General features: G+C 47.9%; 1 protein-coding gene across 2 annotated transcripts in view; it reads right to left on the bottom strand.

The window, feature by feature from the left end:
* ZNF469 (zinc finger protein 469) overlaps positions 1–26,790 on the bottom strand; it is a 138,565-nt gene that overhangs the window by 53,162 nt on the left and 58,613 nt on the right. For both annotated transcript variants that reach the window (XM_048516101.1, XM_048516100.1), the window contains exon 2: positions 22,376–22,488. The gene's annotated coding sequence lies outside the window, so the exon portion shown is untranslated. The remainder of the gene's footprint in view (positions 1–22,375; positions 22,489–26,790) is intronic.

The following is a 26,790-nucleotide window of genomic DNA, read 5'->3' as shown; positions in this document are numbered from 1 at the left end:
GGCATCTGCTTGACTGCCTTCCGGGTGACCTGACTGGCTACTGTGAGAACAGTCGCGCAAGCCAGCACAACAAAGGTCTGACATGCTGCAGACTTCAAAAGCGAACGTTTGTGGGGAATGCATTTCCCCTTATTGTCAGCTAGGAATTCTCTGTCAGCTACAATCCAGTCTGAGAAGTGCTCTTTGGGGAGCTTTAAAATGTGCTTTTAGGAGAGGGAAAAAGTCTTTCCCTCCAGAGCTCCTCAGTCAGAATTTTGGCCCATCTTGAGCAACGCTGCTGTCTCTCCCCCTTTCTGGCAATTCTTTCCTGAGTCCTGGGCAGATGTCTTTCTCAGATCTCTGAGCCGCAGATGGACGCCGTTTCTTTCTGCTCTCCAGATTCAGGAGGCCAGCAGCGAACGGGCAGAAGAGGCTGGTTGCAATTTCGCATCTTGCCATAGGTCTCCCCCACCTTGGCCAAGAAATCCGACATAGAAATATTATGCACTGTTATTAATCACAGGAAAACAACCCAAGATGTGTTATGTAAATACAAATATAAAACAGACGTGTCATAAAAGGACCTAATAAAAATGTTCCACAACTTCCCAATCACAGTATATGCGCCGAACACATAAATTTGCTCTTGTGCATTTTGTCTCTGCATTCACTTAGCAAACCCATCCTCAGCCTTTCTGTCTTTAAAATAGCACAGAATGTTGCTCCAAACACGATCAACCGTTAGCCAACAACAAATTAATGAATGGAAAAGATCTAAAGCAAGCAGGAGGATAAAACAATCATGAAAGCCCCAAACAAACAAGGCGGAACATGTGGAAGTAATAACGGCAGTAATTCATAACGAGGTCAGCTGTCAACGATAAAGTGGACAGATTAAAGACAGTGTCAAGGAATAAACACACCAGATGCTCTCTGCAATTAAATTTTTCACACGTTTGCAGATAGCCAAGAAGGAGGGGGCCGGGGGCATCTTCTTAGGTAGGCAATTTCATGGCCTGGGGGCCACAGTTGGAAAGGCTGTGTTTAGTGCAGCCCCAAGCACATGGAAGTGGCCATCCAGTGAAGGTGGAGGAAGACTGACCACACAGAGAATGGTTTATGTCAGCAGTTGGCAGGAACTGATGGAAACAGAGGTGGGATCCAGCAGGTTCTCACAGGTTCCCGAGAGTAGGTTACTAATTATTTGTGTGTGCCGAGAGGGGGTGACTAATTGGTGATTTTGCCACGTGATTTTTGCCGTAGTTACGCCCCTCCTGTCAGCAGTAGCGCGCAGAACTGGAAGCAGTCTAGCAGGAGGTGCACCGGCGTGTGTGGCAGCCTGTACCTGCGTGCATTCATTTCCTGCCCAAGGACCGGTGCAACGGCTGCGTCCTTGCCACAGCCCCGCCCAGGAATGCCTCGCCCCTGGAATGCCCGGCCATGCTCCCGGCGTGCCCCGCCCAACTCTATTGGCGCTACGCCACAGTTTGAATCCCACCACCATGGGAACCTGTTACTAAAATTTTTGTATCCCACCACTGGATGGAAATCATAGTCCATGAACATCTGGAGGGCCAGAACTGGACACCCCTAGTTTATGCACACCAGAACTCTGCTTCCTTTTTTACTGTACCCGGTGATGATTTCTGTGCAACTTGAAAGCTTGCATATACATGGTCAAAACAAGGCCTAAGTAATGAGGGTTTGGAGTAGCCCTGACAGTGGGCTCACAATCGCCCCACAAGGATTCTACTCAGGGCATAAAAATAATCCCACAAATGCCAAATGATAATATTTTAACCGACTCTATCCTTCTGATGTCTATAACTTGCTCCGTCTTATTAAAATCTGAGCCACTTCAAACAGAGTAAAGTCGACGCAAAGAAATTACCGAATCGAAGCACAAAGTACAGACGCTGGTAAACCATTGATTGAAATATGCATTATTAAATAGACAGGGGAAGCCGAGGTTATATTACAGGAGTGTTATTAGACCATGACTTATTGCTGCCGTTTCATATTTGACTTCCCGGTCTAGGCTGGCTTCCAGAACACAAGACAAACCCCCTTCGGGTATCTTGCTCCGTTTTGCTTTGCTAACTCTTGGCAAATTCCTCAGACAGACAAACCCCCTTTGGAGGGAGCAACAGAACGACTCAACTTGTCAGTTTTGAAAAAACTCACTCAGGAGCAGCACAGCACAAGCCAAGCTGCGTGCGTGCCATTCACTTTGACAACACAAATGCATTAAGCAAGTACAGAGACACTGAAGAGATCGAGAGGATAATTTTAAATTGGACCTGTTAGCTTACGGAAGCTTACGGCTTACACAGAAGGCTTCGCCTGGCAGACCTGAACGGTGGCTGAATTCCCAGCATTTAAACAGAGATAAACTGATGCTCACTTCACGTAGTGGCTTCTTAATACAGTATTTAGCTGCCATGCTGATCGCCTAAGTGAAGAAACGCCAGATGGATGGGGTGATGCCACGGATACCAGAAACAGGCAAGATTTGGAAGCTACACAAACCTCCTCAACAAGTAGGGCGGTGGAACAGCTCAATAGCTGGTCTCCATGAACAGAAGAGGATGTTTGCCTTTCTCTAAACTTCATCCCTCAGTAATTCAACAGACGACAAATTATTGTTTTACAATCAGCAACGAAGGAACACCTCGCCAAACACACATGTGCAAATGCGCTGAAATAGTAAATACCAGAACCAGCGGGGAAGGGGAGGGGGAGGTGGTACAGATCTGAGCCAATACAAATCTCAGTTTACAAATAAATACCAGGATTTTGGGAGGTACAACTGTGCAGAGGTTAGAACGGGTCTCGAACTGAGCCAAAGGCTGGTCTGTTCAGCTGCCCCCTGCTGGCCAGAGGCAGGCATGGCACGATGTGCAGATTTCATGGGCTTCCTCTTGACCACAAATGCCTGAAGTCACACCAAGGCCTGAAGGTCTGGTAACTAAGGCCCCTTCCACGCATGCAGAATAATGCACATTCAGTCCACTTTCACAATTGTTTGAAAGTGGATTTTGCTATTCCGCACAGTAAAATCCAGCTTCAAAGTGCATTGAAAGTGGATTGAAAATGCATTATTCTGCATGTGCGGAAGGGGCCTATAAGATCCCCACGGATCGTTATGCTCCATGCATTCACTCTGTTGACTTGCTTGGCTAGGAAAACTGAATTACCACCAACTATTTCAATTGTGACTATTGCTGTTTACAAATTTCCACCTTCATAATCTTGTGTGTGTGTGTGTTGCGTGTGTGTGTATTTCTTCCTGGTGAGGGTTCATTTGATGGGCTCTACTTCTTTGGAGGTTTTTAAGCAAAGGCTAGATGGATTCTCATTCTATGAATGATTCACTGTCATTTTAGGCAGATTGTGAGAGGGCGGGAAAGGTTGAGCCAGCGCTTAGCTCTTGAGGCCTTTTCTTACAGGTCCAGCATAATGCCAATCACCCCGGTCCAGCATAATGCCAATCACCCCTTTGGGGTCAGCGAGGAATTTTCCTCCAGGCCAGATTGGTCCAGGATCCTGGAGGTTTTCTGCCTTCCTCTGGGCACAGAGCAGAGGTCACTAAGGGGGGGGGAGCTGTGAAATCCCTCCAGAGTGTACTGGATGACCTTTGGGGGTCTCTTCCAGCTCTATGTTTCACTTCATGCAATGGAAGAAGCAGGCTGTAAACCATGAACGCTTCAGCTTCAATCTTTTTTTAAAAAAAAATCCTTTACAAAGTTGTCTTAAAAACTAGCAAATAAAAAAGAGGGGGGAGGGGTTATCTAGGGACCACACGCATTCCAGATCTAAGTCCATCTTGTAGTGCAGCTTGAATTATTCTAGCTGCAACACAATTACAGCAAGACGTGCCTTGTTGAGGGTAGACAGGGCTCCCCGGTTACCCCCTTATCACTAGACTAGGAAACTGAACACAGAACAAACTGAGCCATTTTTGCCCCAGCTGAGGGGGCAGGGGGAGCAACACAATTACAACAAGATGTGCTCTTTGCTTAAAAACCTGCCTAAAATCTGCCTAAGCAGAGCAGCAGTGGCGTAGGAGCAGCAGTGACGTAGGAGGTTAAGAGCTCGTGTATCTAATCTGGAGGAACTGGGTTTGATTCCCAGCTCTGCCGCCTGAGCTGTGGAGGCTTATCTGGGGAATTCAGATTAGCCTGTACACTCCCACACATGCCAGCTGGGTGACCTTGGGCTAGTCACAGCTTCTCGGAGCTCTCTCAGCCCCACCCACCTCACAGGGTGTTTGTTGTGAGGGGGGAAGGGCAAGGAGATTGTCAGCCCCTTTGAGTCTCCAGCAGGAGAGAAAGGGGGATATAAATCCAAACTCTTCCTCTTCTTCTTCTAAAATGATAGCCAGGCGATTCTGTACTCCTTAAAAAAGAGGCTGAACAGATTTGACAATTAGGTGTTGTGGGTTTTCTGGGCTGGGTGGCCATGGTCTGGTGGTTTTTGCTCCTAAAACTACCAGACCATGGCCAGTCACCCAGAAAACCCACAACATCCAGTTGATTCCGGCCAAGAATGCCTTCCACAACAGATTTGACAGTTCTTGTGCTCTGCCCCCAGCTGACTGCAAACCAGACCTAGCCAAGACTGATGGGCTCTACTCTGCCTCCGGAGCCACCTTTCCCCCGGCATCACCCCCAGACTCAATCTGGCTCTGCTCCCCAGCCCCGCACAGGCACCAGAACTGCCGACCTGGCCCCTCTCTCACAGACCTGAGCGCTCTTCCGAAGATGCTCGCCCGGATGATCTGACCCTCCGGCAGCTGCCTTCCCCACTCCCTTCCATCAACACACAGCCTTAATAAGAGGCTCAGCCGCCGCCTAATGCATCCCATCTGGGCCTCTTGCGAGGGAGACCTTTGGAGAGAACGTGCCGGATGATGACAGGCGTAGACAGAGCGGTAAGTGAGTGGGTGGAAGGCGAGGACTTCTTCCCCCAAAGAAGCATTTTTGTCACAAACCCAGGAGCGTCAGCTTGAATCTTCCTTCTCAATTACTGAGAGAGGTTGCCTGCCTACCTCTAGGGCTGGTCTCGTGATCCTTTAGGCTCATTGGCAGTTGCCATTTGAAGGAAGAAGAGGAAGAGGAGGAGGAGTTTGGATTTATATCTCCTCTTTCTCTCCTGCAAGGAGACTCAAAAGGGTTTATAATCTCCTTTCCCCCACCCCACCACAACAAACACCATGTGAGGTTGGTGGGGCTGAGAGAGCTCCAAAGAACTGAGGCTAGCCCAGAGGTCTGCAACCTGTGGCTCTCCAGATGTTCATGGACTACAAATCCCATCAGCCCCTGCCAGCATGGCCAATTGGGGCTGAGAGAGCTCCAAAGAACCGAGGCTAGCCCAGAGGTCTGCAACCTGTGGCTCTCCAGATGTTCATGGACTACAAATCCCATCAGTCCCTGCCAGCATGGCCAATTGGGGCTGAGAGAGCTCCAAAGAACCGAGGCTGGCTCAGAGGTCTAACCCTGTAAAGCCTTCAGATGTTCATGGATACAACTTATCAGTCCCTGGCATGGCCAATTGGGAGCTGAGAGGCTCCCAAGGAGCCGAGGCCAGCCCAGAGTGCTGACATACAGCTCCTCAGATGTTCATGGACTACAAATCCCATCAGCCCCTGCCAGCATGGCCAATTGGTCATGCTGGCAGGAGCTGATGGGAATTGTAGCCCATGAACATCTGGAGAGCCGCAGGTTGCAGACCCCTTGGGCTAGCTCAAGGTCATCTAACTGATGCCCAAGGTCATCTAGCTGGCACGTGTTGGACTGCACAAGCTAATCTGATGTAACAGATAAGCCTCCACAGCTCAAATGGCAAAGCGGGGAATTAAACCCGGTTCTCCAGATTAGAGTGCACCTGCTCATAACCACTACCCCACACTGATTTCTCATGATGACTTTCATTGCCAATCACTTGTCCATGACCAGAGCCATTCAGCCAGAAGCATTCAGTGCACAAACCTTATTACTCAGTTACAAGCGCCTGAAAAGCTGCAAAAACCAGGATCCTGCTAGTCAATTTCCACCCCAGACAGAATCCAGGCAGGAATCATAGCAGAGGCTTGAAAGGTAGACTTAGGAACATGTGACTTTCCTTTTCAGGAAGATATGCAAGGTGGGTGTAGCATGGACTGGCATGTTCCCAGGGTGCGCTGCACCCATCTCCCATGGGAGGAAACTCCTGGTGTGCCAACAGAGCAGCACTGGCTCTGGCAGGGGTGGCAATGTGGCACAGCAGTTGCTCAAAACCCGAGGCTGCGACAGGACCAGGTGGCTGTGCAAATAACATCTGCTTCTCCTCTGCTGGCATGCTGGGTGTGCCAATGAAATTAAACCGCACCAGGGCCTCTGGAGGGCTGGAGAAAATTAAGCAGAACTGTTAATTTGGAGGGCGCTCGTTTTTTCAGACACGTTTCCTGGACGGAACCAGGCCTTCTGCTTTCCAAGCACCACAAATGGCTTTTGCAGTCGGGCTCCCCTTGTTCCTAGGAAAAATATGAACATTTGGGATAAGGCTGTCGATCTTAACCGCAGGAGTGAGGATCTCTTCACTTAAAACACTCCTCGTTCCCCCACTTCACTAGTTTAGCCGTCTTTTTAAAAAAGCCAGGTGGAGAGAAATATGACGGACTAAACCCATTTTGGGGAGAGAGCTGTGTGAAGTTCTTCCCCCAAAATGCTACTTATAATTTCATAAAGATGTTATATTTCTGCTGTGCGGAATCCACCCTTCACACATGCTTGGGTCGCCTGCAGAGGGTTGGTTGATGCTGCTGCTGCCTTCTGCTTTGGTTCTGAATGCCCTGGGGCTATGCAGGGGCACCTTCTAATCACTGCTCAGCACACTGGCCTACATAAGTACAGCATTACCTTCCAAGAAAAGCCAGCCAAACAAGCGAGGGGAGTGCTTTCCCAGGCCTAAATGCAGCCTCCTTTTCCTCAGAAGCCAAGCTCCATCTTTGGCAGATAGCAATTTGCCAGGGGTGGTTTGGAGGGCCCTTATTCAAACCTGCCCCACCCTGGACACAACCAGGAGGCCGATGCTCCTTCTGTTTGTAACATGAAGCAAAGTCCCGAGCTAAAATGTGTGTGTGTGTGTTAAGTGCTGTCGCTTTCGACTTATGGTGATTCTATGAATTAATGGCCTCCAAAACAGCCTATCGTCAACAGACTGAGAGTCACGTCTTCCTTTATTAAGACCATAAGAACATAAGAACTAGCCAGCTGGATCAGACCAGAGTCCATCTAGTCCAGCACTCTGCTACTCGCAGTGGCCCACCAGGTGCCTTTGGGAGCTCACAGGCAGGATGTGAAAGCAATGGCCTTCTGCTGCTGCTGCTCCTGAGCACGTGGTCTGCAATCTGCAATCTGAGATCAAGGAGGATCAAGATTGGCAGCCATAGATCGACTTCTCCTCCATAGATCTGTCCAAGCCCTTTTTAAAGCTATCCAGGTTAGTGGCCATCACCACTTCCTGTGGCAGCATATTCCAAACACAAATCAATCCACCTCCCATTGGCTCTTCCTCTTTTCCTGCTCCCTTCAAGTCGCCTTAACATTATTTTCGCCCCAAAATGCAATAGAAAAAGTTAACAGGAAGATTTACATGGAAGCCGATTCACGTGTGGCTTATACACAAGGACACTGGTGCACAGAATCCTACATACAAGGATGTCGCCCTGTGCAAAATATTCCAGTGACTGTTGCGATGTTCAACATTGATGCTGATGATACTTTGATGAGAAGATAAGGATTCAGTCCTCTAATCAAGTCACAGGGCCAATGTATGACTCTTGGATTACTCTGGAGAAGGCTGCTTGTGTGGGCCAAAGACCCCATATTCAATCCCCGGCAGCTAAATGGAAGAAGAAGAAGAAGAGTTTGGATTTATATCCCCCCTTTCTCTCCTGTAGGAGACTCAAAGGGGCTTACAATCTCCATGCCCTTCCCCCCTCACAACAAACACCCTGTGAGGTGGGTGGGGCTGAGAGAGCTCCGAAAAGCTGTGACTAGCCCAAGGTCACCCAGCTGGCGTGTGTGGGAGTGTACAGGCTAATCTGAATTCCCCAGATAAGCCTCCACAGCTCAAGTGGCAGAGCTGGGAATCAAACCCGGTTCCTCCAGATCAGAGTGCACCTGCTCTTAGCCACTGCTCTTAGCCACTACGCCACTGCTGCTCCTGGTCTCTGGAAGTATTGGGAAAGACCCCTTTTTCCACAGCCAGGAGGAGGAGGAGGAGGAGTTTGGATTTATACCCCACTTTCTCTCCTGTAAGGAGGCTCAAGGTGGCCTACAAGCTCCTTTCCCTCCTCTCCCCACAACAGACACTTTGTGAGGTCGGTGGGGCTGAGAGAGTTCTGAGAGAACTGTGACTAGCCCAAGGTCACCGAGCAGGAACGTAGGAGTGCAGATAAGACTCAGCCGACCATGTGGAAGAGTGGGGAACTAAACCCAGTCCTCCAGATTAGAATCCACCTGCTCTTAACCACTACACCACGCTGGCTCTCTGAGTGGGATGGATCAATTCCCCGTATCCATGTTCTCTTCCCAGCCACTTTGTGATTCTCTGATAATCAAGGGAAGGCCATTCTGGCCCCAATGCAATACAAATGCCAAACTCAGGCCCCCTCCGCACACGCAAAATAATGCGTTTTCAAACCACTTTCACAACTGTTTGCAAGTGGATTTTGCCATTCTGCACAGCTTCAAGTGAATTATTCTGCATGTGCAGAATGAGCTTCATTTCCTTCCTCATCTCCTTCCTCTTCCTCCCAGTCCCCCTTCCTTGGTGCATCTTGGCCAAAGGACTAAGGCACTCGGTGTGTGTACTTGTGTATAAGCCACATGTGAATCAGCTTCCATATAAACCTTCCTGTTTAGGAGAGCATTGTCTGAAAAGCAGGGTAGGCATAAGAATAAGCATAAGCATTTTATTGTCATTGTGCACACACAACGAAATTTACAGCAGCATTCCTCGATGCACACCATTTCAGACTCATACCCCATCCTCACTTTCCCCTTCCTCCACCCATCCCTACACAGCCCCAAACACATCAACACGAAGCAACACGAAGGCATTGAGTAAATAGATAGACTATGAATGATTCTTGGGACGAGGCCAAGGGGGTGTGTGGAATCACAGCTGCTTTCTTTCCAGGTTGCAGAGAAAGGCTTCACCACAACAACCCTGCAGAAGCATTCAAGCACCAGATGACTGAATTGGTCTGCTCCTCGTAGCAACCCCCTGCAACTCATTTAACACTTGGCAACGCATGGGAACTCTTCTTGGAAAGGTAGACAGCTCTCTCCCCAAAACCCAACTTTGAAGTAGAGTTCAAGGCTTCATTGTTGCTAAAAATGAAAAAGGGAGATTTTTTGTGCTAGACGGGGGGGGGGGGAGGAATATATTTGTAATTAAACAAATACGAGTGGTTTCTTGGTTGTAAGCCAGCCAGCCAGACCAGGATGAGATGGAACGGGCGGATCTGGGTCTGCTCCTGTCTCTGTTAACAGACTGTTGGCTCTCCTTCTGCGCTGCAAAGGTGAGCCAAGCAGTTTGGTACCATTTTATCAGACTCGCTGTGGAGGAATGCTCCCAAGGCTTGAGCGAGACCCCCAGAGCAATGCGTGGTGTGTCTATGGAACACATTTTAAAAACGTGTGCATTCGACAGAAAGTGTTCATTAAATATGACAGGTTGACAGGTTGGCAATTAAATAGCTGTTGACAATCACATGTGAGGGGTGGCGGGTGGGTGGAGGGACACAGTCATGGCGGAGCGGATCAGAAAACACAAATCCTTCATTCAGAAAGAGCAGCTGGAAGGAAAAGCTCCTGTTTCAAAGCAAAACCTGCTCTGAGACATAATTTAAAAAAACCTCTTTAATGAGCTTACTTACTATCAAACTGTAGAAAATGGGCAAGTATTCACCTGGTTCCCGGGAGTGCTGTGTCACAAAGCCAGACTATGTGAGCGGCCACTGAAACCATAAGGATGAAGGCAGGGTGTTTGTGGGGTGTTTGTGGGGTTTCTCTCAGAAAGAGTGCGCTGATCAGGTGGGAAAGACCCAGGTGGCTCCAATATGTGCACACGTGCTGCCGCCATGTGTGACCGCACCACAGGGGGCCAGCTCCCACATGGTTTGGTGTGTGAGTGTGTCAGAAATATGTATGGAACCAGGAAGCAGAGGGCGGCCACCTTGACACAGCAGAGTGTTCGAAAGTCAGGGGAGAATGTGCCAATTCTGGGAACGGTCTCCAGCCACTATAGGGGCAGTTAGCCCTTTCCTTCCACAATGAGGACAAGTTGGGGCAGCAGCTAAGGATCTCCTGCAGACTAGCAGAGTCCCCCACCACTGCCTGCCAAGGGAAAGTCAGTCATCCTGGAACTGTTGCAATGGAAAAGGAAGGCACAGAAAAAAAGAAGAGGTCGCTGGAGATCCAACAGGGTTTATATAACACCAACTTATTCAGGGTGTCAGTGGGGAGAGATCTGGAATTGGTTGCCCTTGGCTGTGGATTCTACCAAGTGGTTTCTGTTCATCGTCAGCAAAGAGCAGAGACCAGCACAACAAGAAGAAGAAGAGGAAGAGGAAGAGGAAGAGGAAGAGGAAGAGGAAGAGGAAGAAGAGGAGGAGGAGGAGGAGGAGGAGGAGGAGGAGGAGTTTGGATTTATATTCCCCCTTTCTCTCCTGCAAGAGACTCAAGGGGGCTTACAATCTCCTTGCCCTTCCCCCCTCACAACAAACACCCTGTGAGAGAGCTCTGAGAAGCTGTGACTAGTCCAAGGTCACCCAGCTGGCGTGTGTGGGAGCGTACAGGCTAATCTGAACTCCCCAGATAAGCCTCCACAGCTCAGGCGGCAGAGCTGGGAATCAAACCCGGTTCCTCCAGATTAGATACACAAGCTCTTCACCTCCTATGCCACTGCTGCTCAAGAAGAGAAATGGTCTCCAGTATTTGCTGGGTTCCTGGAGCAAAGTACCAAACACAAGCAGAACATCTTATGAAACATTCTCATGAAATCTCCGGGGCCCACACGAGGCAAGGAGATGAGAATACATTCTAGTTGTTCATGAACACCAGCCCAGCTCCAAGAGGAAGCCGGAGGAAGAAGGGTATTTTCACAGGACACCAGAGAATTCCTTTGTTTGGTTCATGATAAGGAAGATGCGAAATCTGTATCAGATTTCCCAGGAAGTCATTATTAAGGGAGGTGGGCGTAAAACTCCAGGGAGCGCAATTAAGAACGCAACAACCATGACTCATCCGCCAACTCTGACTAACGATAATTTGCAACTCAGGATGAGAGCAGAAAGAGAATGAAGGCTTGTTCTAGGTTCAGCTACTCAGAGTCCAGAAATGGCCCAGGGACCACACCGACCGCTACGTCCCACACAGGCCCATTAAAATGTAAGGATGGAATGAGAACCGGAACATTAAGTTTAAAGGGCCCCTGGGATGAGTTTCTCTGGGTATCGGCAAAAGAACTCACCTGTGGTCTTTTGGGCTTACCCACTGCTTCCTGCAATTGATGGGCACAGGCAGCAGCCCATTTTACAGGAGACACTGGGTCAGTGCAAAATATCTCAGGGGAGTTATTTTGCCATGTCAGCACTGTGTTTAATTCAGGTCTGATAATTCTTAAAAACTAATCTTGTAGTTAGATTTTGCGCCCTGAAGAATAGTCAGATGTTGATTATGTGCACAACATAATCAAAATGTTGTGAAAAAGGCAAACTCTATGCTGGGGATAATTAGGAAAGGAGTTGATATTAAAACTGCAAGGATTGTCATGCCCTTATATAAAGCCGTGGTGCGACCGCACTTGGAGTACTGTGTTCAGTTCTGGTCGCCACATCTCAAAAAGGATATCGAAGAGATAGAAAAAGTGCAGAGAAGGGCAACGAGGATGATTGAGGGACTGGAGCACCTTCCTTATGAGGAGAGGCTGCAGCGTTTGGGACTCTTTAGTTTGGAGAGGAGGCGTCTGAGGGGGGATATGATTGAAGCCTATAAAATTATGCATGGGGTAGAAAATGTTGACAGAGAGAAATTTTTCTCTCTTTCTCACAATACTAGAACCAGGGGGCATTCATTGAAAATGCTGGGGGGAAGAATTAGGACTAATAAAAGGAAACACTTCTTCACGCAACGTGTGATTGGTGTTTGGAATATGCTGCCACAGGAGGTGGTGATGGCCACTAACCTGGATAGCTTTAAAAAGGGCTTGGACAGATTTATGGAGGAGAAGTCGATCTATGGCTACCAATCTTGATCCTCCTTGATCTCAGATTGCAAATGCCTTAGCAGACTAGGTGCTCAGGAGCAGCAGCAGCAGCAGTAGAAGGCCATTGCTTTCACCTCCTGCACGTGAGCTCCCAAAGGCACCTGGTGGGCCACTGCGAGTAGCAGAGAGCTGGAATAGATGGACTCTGGTCTGATCCAGCAGGCTAGTTCTTATGTTCTTATGTTCTTATGTTAACATCAGATGTGAACTTATCCTTGTCAAAGAGCTAGAATTGAGTCAAGTAGCAATTTAGAGAGTAAAAAGATTTTCAAGATATGAACTTTTGAGAGTTGAAGCTCCCCAAAAGCTTACATCCCAAAACTCTTGTTGGTCTACGTGCTGCTCCAAGACTGAGATCTGGCTTTTCTGCTACAGACCGATCTGACCACTCTTTGAAATTATCCTTGTAAAATATATTTTGGAAAGCCAGTTTGGAAGATGAGTTTTGCGAAGCCTGATCTGCTAGACCAAAATTTGACTCTGAACTGACTTGCAACTGATGGCCATAAAGAACATATTTCTTCATGTTGCCTGCAAAGAAAGTATGATCTTCTTTGAACTGGCACATGAGATTCTGCTAAGTGTGATATGCCTTGATTCAGTCTGGCGAGCAAGCTAACAATAAACCTTCTCGAGGGAGCCTCACCAAAGAAATACACTTTTGGGGGGGGGGGGGGGTGCATTTGCAGGTAGATGAAACAGACTAGAAAGTGATTGACTCCAGGGAAGATCTGGGGAAGTTTATGTCACACTGGCGCGTTCTGCACCTGGTTCTTCCAATGGTTACAAAGGTGAGTGACTCTTGGCCACTGCTCCACATTATGATTTTAAAGGCACATAATGGAAATGTTAGGTTGGAAGCGGTTCTTAAGGTGGCTTCGTACATCTGGGATTCTATTTGCCATCAAGGTCTGCTTTTCAGTGATTTCATGACAACCACCAGAACACAGTCTGCTATCTTGAATGGTTCAACAGGCAAACATGAGATGGATCAGATGAAGACCCAGGCGTCAGGAGGGCCTTTGATTTGAGCAGACCGGATTCTTTAGAGGTGTGTGTGGAAGATGCTCACGGTGGCAGACTCTTTCCATCAGCTTCTTCCCACAGCAAGTGGGAGCCCTTGACAGAGGCGGAGCTTCCATGGGGCCATCTGGGGACAAATGCCCCGGACGGGCCGCCGTTTGGCCATGTGGACGGCGGAAAATCACCCCCATCCCTCCTCCTCTCATCGGCCTGGCTCCTTCAGCCGGCGTGGGGGTGGGATAGGGTGCGGGGGTGCCCAGAGCAGATGTTGCCCCGGACGCCATTTTCCCTCGCTACGCCTCTGGCCCACGAATGCCCAAAAGGTGGCACTGGAGATTGGGAGAAATGGGGCATGCAGGCAAAAGGCAACACAACACAGGCAGCTGCAAGGAGGAACGGGGAGACAGCAAAGCACCCCTCAACTGTTCTTGCACTAACCCAGTGATGGTGAACCTTTTCGAGACCGAGTGCCCAAATTGCAACCCAAAACCCACTTATTTATCGCAAAGTGCCAACACGGCAATTCAACCTGAATACTGAGGTTTTCGTTTAGAAAAAACAGTTGGCTCCAAGGCGTGCGTTACTCGGGAGTAAGCTTGGTGGTAGTCAGTGGCTTTGCTTTGAAGCAACCGTGCAACTCTTCCAATGGGTGAATCATGACCCTGGGAGGGTTTACTCAGAAGCAAGCCCCATTGCCAGCAACCCAGCTTACTCCCAGGTAAAGGATTTGCGCTTTAGTTCTTCCCATGAAAATCAGTGGGGTTTAACAGCGCTTAACAGGGTTACCTACACTGCTTCCCCAAAACTAGGTCTTAGGTTTAATGCTAATAATTGAGCCCAGCGGCCCAGACCAGCCTAGATGTGGGGGGTGGGGGCACTCTGTTTGCGCGTGCCCACAGAGAGGGCTCTGAGTGCCACCTCTGGCACCCGTGCCATAGGTTCGCCACCACTGCACTAACCGGTCCAATTCTGTCAGGAGAACAGGATCCAACCCAAAATGCACAAAAAGAGGCAGAGACACAGCGAGGGGGAGAAAGAAAAAAAAAAAGGAAGAAAGCAACTTAGTCAGAGTTAAGATGTATCCTTACTTCACAGCCCAGAACAACTGAATTCCATCTATAAAGTTCATGGCGGGACATAGGAGGTGGTGGTTTCTGGGTCACATGGCTTGTTCTTTACAGTCTGCAGACTTTTATTGGGTGTCTCTCAGATCTTGTTTCAGGGAGACGGCAGGAGGAACAATGGCCTCCTCCTCCCAGCTCACTTTCGCTTTCCGTTCATGCAATTTGCATCTCCAACTCTTCCCCCGCCCCCCCATTCCACGGAACTGGAAAGGCAGGCGACATCTGGAGCCCACATGGTTCGTTTCTTCACCAGAGGGAAACATCAGAAGACCAGCCAGACCAGCACTCTATCTAGTCCAGCATCCTGCTTCCTACAAGGCCCAACCAGATGTCTAGGGCTGTCCACTCCACTTTGGGGAAATTCCTGGCCATTTGGCAGTAGAGGCTGGGGAAGGTGGCATTTGAAAAGGGAATGGAGCTCACTCAGTGGTGGGATCCAAAAATTTTAGTAGCAGGTTCCTTCACCAGCCCCCCCTCAGCAAAGGGGGCAGAGGAGTACCTAGGCAAACCTGAGCCCTGGACAAAACCTGAGTTGGATTCCACCCCCATGGGCAGCCACCCCACCACGACCCCCCAATTTTTTTTTTGCACCAGGTCATTTCTAAATCATCATCACATTATAGAAAATGCCCCAACTCCCAAATCTGAACACAGCAATGGTGAAGCACACAGGTTCTTTGATAGAGACTGGTGAGATAAAAGGTACGAAAGGCTGAGAATCAATGAGTTGCAGTACCTGAAAGGGATTAACCCAGTTCAGGGAGTTACGTTATTAGTCGCAATTGCTATATGGAACCTTCACGTTCAAAGGCAGGATGCCTCTCGGGGAGGTGAGGGTGTGAAGATGGAAAAGCGGACCCAATTAGTCACCCCCTCTCGGCACACACAAATAATTAGTAACCCACTCTCGGGAACTGGTGAGAACCTGCTGGATCCCACCTCTGAGCTCACCAGGATGGGATCCCATACAGCCCATGCACTGAAACTGCCATTTTTCCAAGGGGAACTGGAGATCTCCTGTGATTCCAGGAGATCTCCAGGCCCCACCTGATGGTTGGCAACTTTACAGCACACTTCCAACCAGAAAAGAAAGCCTCTCCTTGATACACTGCCTCTGAACATGGAGGCTTGGTTTAGCTTTCACCTCCTAACTTCCTTTGCCTGAGGTCAGGAAAGTTCCTATTCTATTCTGCATTGGTTAGACCTCACCTGGAATATTGTGTGCAGTTCTGAGCACCACAATTCAAGGATATTGACAAGCTGGGCCAGAGGAAGGCATCCAAAATGGTCAAAGGTCTGGAATCCGTGCCCTATGAGGAGAGACTTTGGGAGCTGGGTATGTTTAGTTGGGTGAAGAGAAGGTTAAGAGGTGACATGATAGCCATGTTGAGATATTTGAAGGAATGTCATATTGGTGAGGAAGCAAGCTTGTTTCCTGCTGCTCCAGAGACTAGGACCAGGAGTCATGGGTTCAAGGTGAAGGAAAAGAGATTCTGCCTCAACATCAGGGAAAACTTCCTGACAGAAAGGGCTGTTCAACAGTGGAATGCACTTCCTCAGAGTGTGGTGGAGTCTCCCTCTTGGGAGGGTTTTAAGCAGAGGCTGGATGGCCATCTGTCAGGAGTGCTTTGATTGTGCGTTCCTGTATTGCAGGGGGTTGGACTTGGTGGCCCTTGGGGGTCTCTTCCAACTTTTCAGATTCCATGATTCTACTCTCCTAACTTTCTGAAAGCCAAATCAAATTTTTCAAGAGGGCTTTTCTATGCAGGCAACAGCGCAGCGCAGTCCAAAACAATTCATGCGGTCACTTGGACAAATGAATGGGGACCCGCGATCTACACTCCTGTGCATAGTTTTCTGTAAGTCAGATCTTGCCATGCAATTGCAATTGCATCATTGAATGTGCCACGTTATGCTTTACTTCAGTTCTACTTCTTAGATTTCTGGTGGGTTCTGCAACCCCAAACCTATTTCATGGGTGATTGAATGTCCCCTCCTGTGGATTGTATTGACTCACTTTGTGAAAGACACCTGGAGTCCCAGTGAGAAAGGCAGACTATAAATGACTTAAATAAATAATAGCTGTTGGTGGATCTGTCCCACAAGAACTTGTCTTGTGGACATGTGTTTGAAACGGTGAAGAATGAGAAAGTCTCCTGTGGCATTACCAAATTATCAGCCACTCCACTTGCTGTACTATCGATTTACATCTCCCTGAACATTTCTACCCCGCCCTTCCACAAAGCAGAACAGGGTGGTATACCTAGCATGCCCTTCCATTTTGCCCTCGCAACAATTCTGCAAGGTAGGCTAGACTGAGAAAGAGTGATGGCCCAATATCACCCAGAATCTAGGAGATTCAAGTTAAACCTACTCCACAACACCACACTGTGCTGAATTAAGGCACGAAAGACGTGTGGACCAAGGCTGAAATCCTAGGCAAGCCGATAGATCAGTCAGTGTACATATCAACTGATCCCCATGCTTTCTAAACCTCTTGACAAAATATTTGATTCTTATGATGCCTTAGGGCTAGAACTCACTATAGAAAATGTTGTCAGTGAAGAAAAATAAGGGCAACTAACATCAGTAGGAACCGGATTAAGGAGGAAAGTTCTTTCTGCTGTATAGTTTTCACATGTTTAATTCAATACCCTTTGGAATGGGGCCCAATTTCCCAATTTGCACATAGCTTCCCACCTCCCAAATCAGAAACCAGTTCTACGCTACAGATACATTAGTAGCTCTCTTTGAAAAGTTGCTTGACATTTAAAATGCCCTGCGAGGCAAATATGTCATCATTCATAAAGTTATGAGCAGAATTAGATATTTCTCAGCCATCAAAACTAACCTTTTAAGACTGACATGCTAGAGCAGGAACAGAAGGATGCCCTGTTATGATTACAAATTAACAATTAGCGTGGTGTAGCCAAGAGATCTGGGTTCAAATGTTCACTCAGCTATGAATCTTGCTACATGACCTTGGGCCAGTCACTATCTGTCAAACAGGTCTATATCACAGGGTTGTTGTGAGGATAAAATGGGAGGGGGGAGTCCTGAGATCATTGGAGGAAAGGCGAGATACTAACACAATAATAATGAGAAAGTTGGCACTGGTAGGTCTCAGGAGAGTTCCTGCCAAGAACTCTGCTTCTCTGGAAACCAATAAGGGCTAGTTGAGCAACATGAGCTTTTACAGAGATTAGTTGTAAATCTTGGGCTAAGGGAAGAAGCAGTGGAACCAAAGACAAATCAAGATTCCCAATCTCCCATTATACAAATACAACAATAATGAGAAAGTTGGCACCAGATGACCTGAAAGATCGCAGGAGATTCCAGCCAAGAACTTTGCCCCTCTGCAAACCAATACAGGCTAGTTAAATAAGATGTGCTTTGCAAGAGATTAGTTGTAAATCTTCACTTAAGGTAGGAAACAATGGAGCCAAACACAAACCAAGATTTCCAGTCTCCTGCACAACGGTCTAAGGTTTCAGTTTCAAGACACATTCAGAAAAGACAGATGACTGACAGGCATGATAATATTTAAACACTAGGCTTGATTCCATTTGTTTTTGTTCTTTTTAATGAATGTTGGCGAAAGGGGTCAAGGGTTAAGTTCAGAAGAGCATGCCTCCCAATAATATTTCACAGATGAAAACAGGGGCACGTGTGCATTACCAGAGACCCCTGCCTGAGCCCTCTTTTGTTCCCAATTGTAAAAAGCTCTGCGTTATGTTGTATTCAGTTCATAGTCACCTGTTCTTCATTGTCTACCAAGACAAGATGTTCCCCCTCCCCAGTTTGCTTAAATGAAAACACCCACCACAACTGTCTGATCATACGCTGCACAAAATATAACTCAGCATCTGTAGGGTATGGAATGGAAAGACTTAGGCCCCTTCCGCACATGCAGAAGAATGCACTTTCAATCCACGTTCACAATTGTTTGCAAGTGGATTTTGCTATTCCGCACAGCTGCAAAGTGCACTGAAAGTGCATTATTAATAAATACAAATAATTTTTTTATATTCACCTGTTTGATTTCTGACTGTCATTCACAATATCAAATACAAATTCACAAAATCAAATATAAAGAAAAATGTTTTTGATATTTACCTGTTTGATTTCTGAATGTCATTCACAATATCAAAAACATTTTTCTTTGTATTTATTTATTTGTTATGTTGGAGGTGTTATTGTACACATTCACTTTCATTAAGTTGTATTGGCTCACATTATTGTATTTCATGTTGGTGGGAATTGTTGTAATACATGTTTACATGTATTTGTTGCAATACATGTTTATATATGTCTGTCTGTCTGTCTGTCTGTCTGTCTATATATATATATATAGAGAGAGTTATATATATAACTTATATATATAACTTATATATATATAAAAGTTATATATATATAACTTTTACATTTTGTCTTTCTTTTTTGTGCTTGTGCTTTAAAAAAATCCCCTGCTGGAAGAAAGCTAGCAGAGAAATAAGAAAAATCTTGATCCAGCTCAACCCTACCAGGCTAGCTGTCTACTTGCAGGGTTTTAATACAGGTTGACTGTTATGCTCCCACAGGCTAGGGCCTAGGCATACTCCTGGCAACGGCTGCCTCGAATTCAGCCCCACCAAATTCCCAAGCATTTTGCCAAAAAACCCTTTAAAATGTGGCACTACGAGACAGCTTTGGAAACGGCTGGGCCTCTAAAGAGTTAAGCAGAAAGCAAAAGACTCTCAGATTTCTTCAACTAACACTCCCGAAGTCCCCCATCTAAGCAGAGCTGGCACTCGGAGAACATTTCACAAATCCAGAGGCTGAGACTGCAGTACCTTCCGTTTGTCAGGCGGAGAAGCAAGTCCTGTTAATTGAGGAAACAGACCCCTCCCCCCCCCCCGCCCCGCGTGCCGTTTCCCCCAACTGCCTGCTCACTTTCCAGGGCAGACATTATGAAAATAAAATGAAAATTAACTTTGGTCAGCCCTCGAGTAATTTATGACACTTTCCATCCAGTGGGAACTTTTCTCTTGCCAACGGTTCACAAATCCCCAGGCTCACACAGCCACAAGGAACCACAACGCTGCTGAAACACACCTGATACCTTTGCAAAGAAACCCCAAGACCAGTTCCTGGCAGGCGGAGAGGTCCAGGGGACCGTTAGCTCGGGCCCCCTCATTTTTGCCTGATACAGCATATAGGAGCGGGGACCCCAGGAGCCTTTTCTTTTCACAAGAAGAAGAAGAAGAAGAAGAAGAAGAAGAAGAAGAAGAAGAAGAAGAAGAAGAAGAAGAAGAAGAAGAAGAAGAAGAAGAAGAAGAAGAAGAAGAAGAAGAAGAAGAAGAAGAAGAAGAAGAAGAAGAAGAAGAAGTAGAAGTAGAAGTAGAAGAGGAGGAGGAGGAGGAGGAGGAGGAGGAGGAGGAGTTTGGATTTATATCCAAAGACACATTTATATCCAAGACACAAATGAATGAAAATGCCAAGTGCAGACATCAAAGAGCAGGCAAAACCGTGGAGCAAAATAAAAGTTCTGGACCGCCTCATCTAGAATCCACCAAGCAAAATAAAACAGAAGAAGGGGAGGAGAGTTGAGATAGTTTGGAATCAAGTCAGGCCCAAGGGACGGGGTGCCACGGCGGGCACTGGGAGGGGGCTTATGTCCCTGCCAACTTTTTTTTTTGCCTCCAGGCTCATGGGCACGTTTACGGGCCTGCGTCGTGCTCCAAATCCACCAGATGACAGTAAAGGAAAAGTACTAAAGTTCCTCTGAAGGACGCCTGTCCCCGAAATGCCTCCCTCGCACTCTGCCTGCTATAAACTGAAGCGTGGGCTGGCGGGAGGAGGAAGGATTCCCAACTGGTACAACAGTAGTCAGGAAAGGCTTTTTTTAAAAGAAAAAAACATCAACTCTCTCTGTTGCTCACAATTCAAAAGAAATCTCGGAAACCGCAATTCTCAGCACTCCACGAGAAGCGAATGGAAAGTCACTTAGATGGAGCCCTGCCTTAAAGAGATAAGGCCCATTTTCCTCTTTACACAGAAGTACCAGGAATGCCTAGCTTGCTGGCCCTCCAGCATACACTGAAATGGGCAAAGGCAGAACGGGTTTATGTACTTTGAGGTGGCACGATGCCAGGGGACCCCTCTGTCTGAGGTTGCTGCTTTATAACTTCCAGTGTTATTCTAGATCACTTGGAGAGAGAGACACACACAGAGAGAGAGACAGAAAGTACCCTGTTTCCCCGAATATAAGACATCCCCGGAAAATAAGACATAGTAGAGGTTTTGCTGAAGTGCGAAATATAAGGCATCCCCCAAAAGTAAGATGTAGCAAAGTTTTTGTTTGGAAGCATGCCCGACGAACAGAACACAGAAAAATAAGACATCCCCTGAAAATAAGACATAGCGCATCTTTGGGAGCAAAAATTAATATAAGACACTGTCTTATATTCGGAGAAACACGGTATGAACAAGGACATCTGTGCCTGGGTTTGGAGGAAGTAACCTTCCAAGAGGTCGAATATAAATGTTCTTAGCACTCTCTCCAATCTAACCTTCAACAGCACTTTCCAACTCCTATGACCCCCCAGAGCATGAAGCAAGGACATGTTCTTCCCACCAGCTTCAAAAACCCTCGATCATTTGTCTCTGAGAACATGCAAAGCAGTTTTAAGGGAGTATGTATATTAGGAAATCAGATTTTTGTGAAATTATCCCAAAGCAGGCTGAGGTGCTGGCATCTCTCTCCTTCTGGAAATTTAGCCATTCAGATGCGCACTGTGAAAGCACATAAGGAGAGGAAGTAGGAAGAGGGGGAGGGGATGGAGAAACTGCCTCCTGGTGTTCCTTTGGCAGAACCCACAGTGGCAATTTGATGCAGGCTGCCTTAGCAGTGCGCCCCCAGCACATGTGATCCACACCGGCTTCAGGGTCTGCGTTGCAGCCCGATGCATTTACACGTGTTGCCCTGGCATCCTATGCAGCTGGCATGCTGACATTCCATCCTGTACCATGCCCTAGTTTTTATGGGCCACTTAACGGGCAGCAGAAATGGTGCTGTCCCAGCTTTCAGGACCAATTGCAGGATCAACTTGAGCACACAGCACTTGACTCCTGCCCCTCTTCACACATTCTAGGCACGGGTGCTTAAAGACTGGTAAGAAGGGGGGGGGGAGAGAGGGGGCTCTGCTTTTCCCAAAACCCTTTAAATGCAAGCGTTACTCAATTAAATTGGGGTCCCCAAGTGCCCACAAACCCAGCTCCTGACACCCCTGGCAGGCAAAGTTTATGGTCCCTTAAATTCAAGCAGGAAGCAGAAGGCAAGAAGAGAAGGGTTAAAGGGAGACAGACAGAGGTGGAGGAAGAGAGGAACATCTCAGATCAAAGGTAGCTTCTCTGCTCGGCAGATGATCAGATCTAGCTTCAGCTTTTTTAAAAAAAATTGCAGATGAATCTGGTGGAGAAGTGGAGACATTAACCCCTCACCTCCCAGGGACCTCACGTGCTGCCGTGGGGGGCACAGGAAGGCTCTGATTTCCAGGCAGACTTTGACAGCCCAAGCCAAGCCCCCCGCCGTGGTACCCGGCCTCGTGGGCTCTGCTCCGACTAAGACACCAGGTATGCACCAGGAAGAGAGGGAGGGAAGCGTTGCTCAGATGACACACAAATAGCTAAAATACTTCAGGGGCTTTTCCACTCCCGCAAAGTCTCCCTCGTCCAGACACCAACTTTCCCCCTCTTCCCTGCCAAAATACTGATGCAACCTCAAAGCAGAATGCAAAAAAAACCCAAAACCCGGAGAATCGCAAACCGCTTCATCATCAGCTTTGCGAAAGAGCCTCGACCCTGGGATGCGATCCTGCCCCCCTCCCTCTCCCTCCTGCGCACCCAGACATGCCCCAGCATCCGAGACAAAGGGATCCAGAGCCGCTTACCTCATGATCCAGTCCCTGGATGGGCGGCGGCGGAAGGAGGGCAGGTCTGGCCAGGCAGGAGCAGCAGCAGGGAGATCCAGCGAGGGCTTTGCGCCGAGCAGCTGCCTAGAAATCTGCGGATGAAGGGAGAAATGTTCATGACTGACCACAGGCACGGAGGGAGCCTCTTCGCAGGCGGCAGCGGCAGCAGCAGCGCACGCCCCCTCCCCGCCGCAGCAGCCAGTAGCAGGCAGAAGTCGGGGCTCCGGCAGCGCAAGGGGCAAGCCCACCGCACGCACCAGCCACGCCGGCCACGGCCACGGCCGCCTGGGCCTGGGAACTCTGGGCAGGCAACCTGGAGGGCACGCAGGGACAGGAAGGAACGGCTGCTTTTCCGCTTCACCCCGGCACCTTTCAACATACAAGGGACCCATCGAGGATTAGAGACGGGGTCAGAAGAGGCCTAAGAAGGACCTGACGAGGAGGAGGAGGAGGAGGAGAAGGAGAAGGAGAAGGAGAAGGAGAAGGAGAAGAAGAGTTGGATTTATATCTTTCCCTTTCTCTCCTACAGAAGAAGAAGAAGAAGAGGAGGAGGAGGAGGAGGAGGAGGAGGAGTAGTTTTGGATTTATATCACCCCTTTCTCTCCTGTAGGAGACTCAAAGGGGCTGACAATCTCCTTTTCCTCCCCCCCACAGCAAACACCGGGGGGGGGGGGGGGCTGAGAGAGCTCCAAAGAACTGTGACTAGCCCAAGGTTATTCAGCGGGCGTGTGTTGGAGTGCACAAGGTAATCTGGTTCACCTCCACAGCTCAAGTGGCAGAGCAGGGAATTAAACCCGGTTCCTCCAGATTAGAGTGCACCTGCTCTTAACCACTACACCACGCTGGCTCTCTGGAAGAGGACCTTTTAAACACGTGCACAGTGTCTTCAGCTCACCCAAGCGGCCACACTTTGGAGATTAACAGTATATTTTATTTATTTTTATTTATTATTGGGTTTTGTATACCACCCTACCCCCGAAGGGCTCTGGGAGGTGAACAACATAAATCACATCTATACAATAACCCTTAAGTACATTAAAACAATTTAAAACGCAGCAATCAGTAACAAACAATGTCCGCAATAACCCTCATTAAAACCCTCCCAAAAGGGGGGAGAAGCAGCCGTGTAGTTGGCTGTTGTCAGTTTTCTGGGCTGGGGGGCCGTGATCTGGTTGTTTTTGCTCTTAACGTTTCACCCGCGTGCCACAATAAGATGAGTTTGTCTATGTGGAATGTTGGTGACATTCTTCTGAAGATGTCGGCCGTAGATGCAGGTGAAATGTTAGGACAGAAACTACCAGGCCACAGTCATGGAGCCCAGAGAACTTAGTTTAGAGAACTTAGAGAGGGTAGTTTAGGGACTCATTCTCCCCAGGAAATCTCTTCCCTGCAACTGGCCCATCTTCCCCCATCATGGTATAGTGGTTAAGAGCATGTGCACTCTAATCTGGGGAACCGGGTTTGATTCCCCGTTCTGCCACTTGAGCTGTGGAGGCTTATCTGGTGAACCAGATTAGTTTGTGCACTCCAACACATGCCACCTGCTTGGGCTAGTCACAGTTCTTTGTCTCTCTCAGCCCCACCCACCTCACAGGGTGTTTGTTGTGGGGGGGGGGCAGGGAAAGGAGACTGAAATCCTCTTTGAGTCTCCTTACAGGAGAGAAAGAGGGGGATATAAATCCCACTCTTTTTCTTCCTCTTTTAGAGATCTTTCCCCTTCATACCCACCAGCCTCCCTGTTCCAATGCTTGTGATTCCCTCCTATGGTCCCACCTCCACACCTCTACGTTCAGGTGACAGGAAGTCAATTGGTTTCTCAATCCTCAGCTTGCTTGGCACCACTGCAGGATCATTGGCACGATGGAAAAGGAGAGAGAGGGAAATGCAGGATTGTGAACTGTGGGCTGGGAAATTCCTGGAAATTTGGGCCCCTTCCGTACACGCAAAACAATGCGTTTTCAAACCACTTTCACAACTGTTTGCAAGTGGATTTTGCTATTCTGCACAGCTTCAAAGAGCACTGAAAGCAGTTTGAAAGTGCATTGTTCTGCATGTGCGGAATGAGCCTCATTGTCCCAGCAGTGTATCACACCATCCAGTCCACCCTACAAGGCTGTTGTTTCCTCCAGAACTGATTGTTCTAGTCTGCAGATCAGCTTTCATTCTGGGAGCTCTCCAGGCCCTGTCTGGAAACTGGCAACCCCAGGGAAAACACCTCTTCCGCACATGCAGAATAGCACACTTTCAATCCACTTTCACAATTGCTTGCAAGTGGATCCTGCTATTCCGCACAGTAAAATCCAACTGCTAAGTGCATTGAAAGTGGATTGAAAGTGCATTATTCTGCACGTGCGGAAAGGGCCGAAAAGATGGCATCAATGGGCAAAATAGGATTGCAAGAAGGCAAACAAGAAATCAGGTGGGCTTCCCATGTCAGTCTGGTAAATGAGCTCCACGGCCTGCGATGGAAGAAGACCAATAGGGGTAGTAGGAAGCCAAATCACTTATTTTCTTTTTCTTTCTTTTTTTAAAAAAAGCCTGCTCTTATGAAATCTCAGCCAAGGCCTTAATTAAAAACCCATCAGCTACATACCATCAGATAAGGGGCTGCATTTTAACCCCCACCCTCCCCCATAAAATTATCTCCATCCCCTGGCCGCATCTCTGATCTCCTGGCAGGACACAGCAAGGCAGCCGGTGGGCTGATTACTCTGCCAAGATGAGGGGGTGGGCTTCTATCATGATGACCCGGGGGTCCACTGAGAACGAAGCCAAGAAAATGCAGACAGTTGTTTCAAGGTGGCACACATGCAAACTAATTCCCATTTATCTGCCATAGCTGTCAATTTCGAAACGCTAACGTTGGTTTACAGATTGTCACACGCAGTTTCTTCAAGCAGCCAGGTCAGAAGAACACATAAACATACCTATTTTATTTACACGGTAAAATCACACAGGACAACCCACGAGGACCCGTTTTGTATTACTGAGCCGCTCCTATAAAGGATGTGATCCCACCCATTTCAAAATGGCCCCATAACGAATCAGGACTTTGCAGAGCCATTTATCAGAACACCGTTCCACTGTTTGGAACTCCAAATTAAAACCTGTTTTCACCCAATAAGGGCCCCTTCCGCACACGCAGAATAATGCATTTTCAAACCACTTTCACAACTGTTTGCAAGTGGATTTTGCTATTCCGCACAGCTTCAAAGAGCACTGAAAGCAGTTTGAAAGTGCATTATTCTGCATGTGCGGAATGAGCCTAGGCCACAGAACGTAAGATGTAAAACTAAAGAAAAGAGTCTTTGGGCACATGCAGAGTGCATTTGCCATCACTGATCTGTAACCTCAGCCAGTTTCCATACAGCCAGGATTCGGAGGCTGGTTTTCCAGGTGAGAAGATATGATTTCTACGTGAGCTTCAATTGTTGCAACCTCACATTTAGAAATTAACCACAGCCACTTCTCAATCTACCCCAGCATCAAGAAAAGCACAAGCGTGGGCCTCCTGGTAAGAAACACAGCGCACATGTGTCTGGCTGAAACAATGCTCTGCTTTTTGTTTTCCACTCTGCAAAAGGAAAAAGAGGATTAGTGGATACCCCTTTCCTGGCATCGAGAGGCAGACGGGTCATTTGAAACCCCCATATGGGACAATATGGCTTTCCATAGGATGTGACCAAATTCCTTTTCAAACGCCATTTATTTTTGTAGTTACATAAACGCAGACAGATATTTGCCATCTAATCTCAACAATCAAGTGGAATTTCAATAAAAGTCTTAGATGGGATAAAAATCCCAGCCAAACAGCTCCTCGTAGGGAAGAGTCCTCTGTACATACATGTTTATTTCCAGAGGTAACCGCTGGTCGAATCGGAGAAGCAGGCCTGGCTTGTGCCGGTTGGAATATCAGGTCTAGAGTGTCTTTCAGCTTTGTTTGCAATAAAACATGTGTGGTTTTCTAATACCTCACATTTAACCTCTAGGCTTGCAAGCCTTGGAAACAAGCAAGCATTTCTCAGCTGCAGCGTCAGTTCAAAGGACAACGGAGATTCAGCCACATCGTTGTGCAAAATGGTCTTTCTCATGACCATTTCAGGCTCTTCCTGGCCCTGTGGCAATGTAATCCCGCAAGTCTCTCAGGACTAGATCTCTTTTTAAAAAAGGTAGCCCTCTTATTCATGGACCAGTGGTCCATCAATGACTTTTTGCCATAATGGCTTTTTGTCATCAAATCTCCTTTTGCAGTGTAGTGTAGTGTAGGGCGTTTCCCCACTTGCCACGACCCCCCGCGCTGCTCTCAGTGCGCATCATTTCTGGTGTGCGCCCGGGCTTCCCCACGACCCCGTGTTCTGCGCGGGGTCATCCAAAGGCGCCGTTTGGAAGAGCAC

Source organism: Sphaerodactylus townsendi, linkage group LG14, assembly GCF_021028975.2.
Source record: "Sphaerodactylus townsendi isolate TG3544 linkage group LG14, MPM_Stown_v2.3, whole genome shotgun sequence".
Lineage (NCBI taxonomy): Eukaryota > Metazoa > Chordata > Lepidosauria > Squamata > Sphaerodactylidae > Sphaerodactylus > Sphaerodactylus townsendi.
The sequence above is the reverse complement of the archived record's forward strand: the minus strand, read 5'-3'. Positions and strand labels throughout refer to the sequence as shown.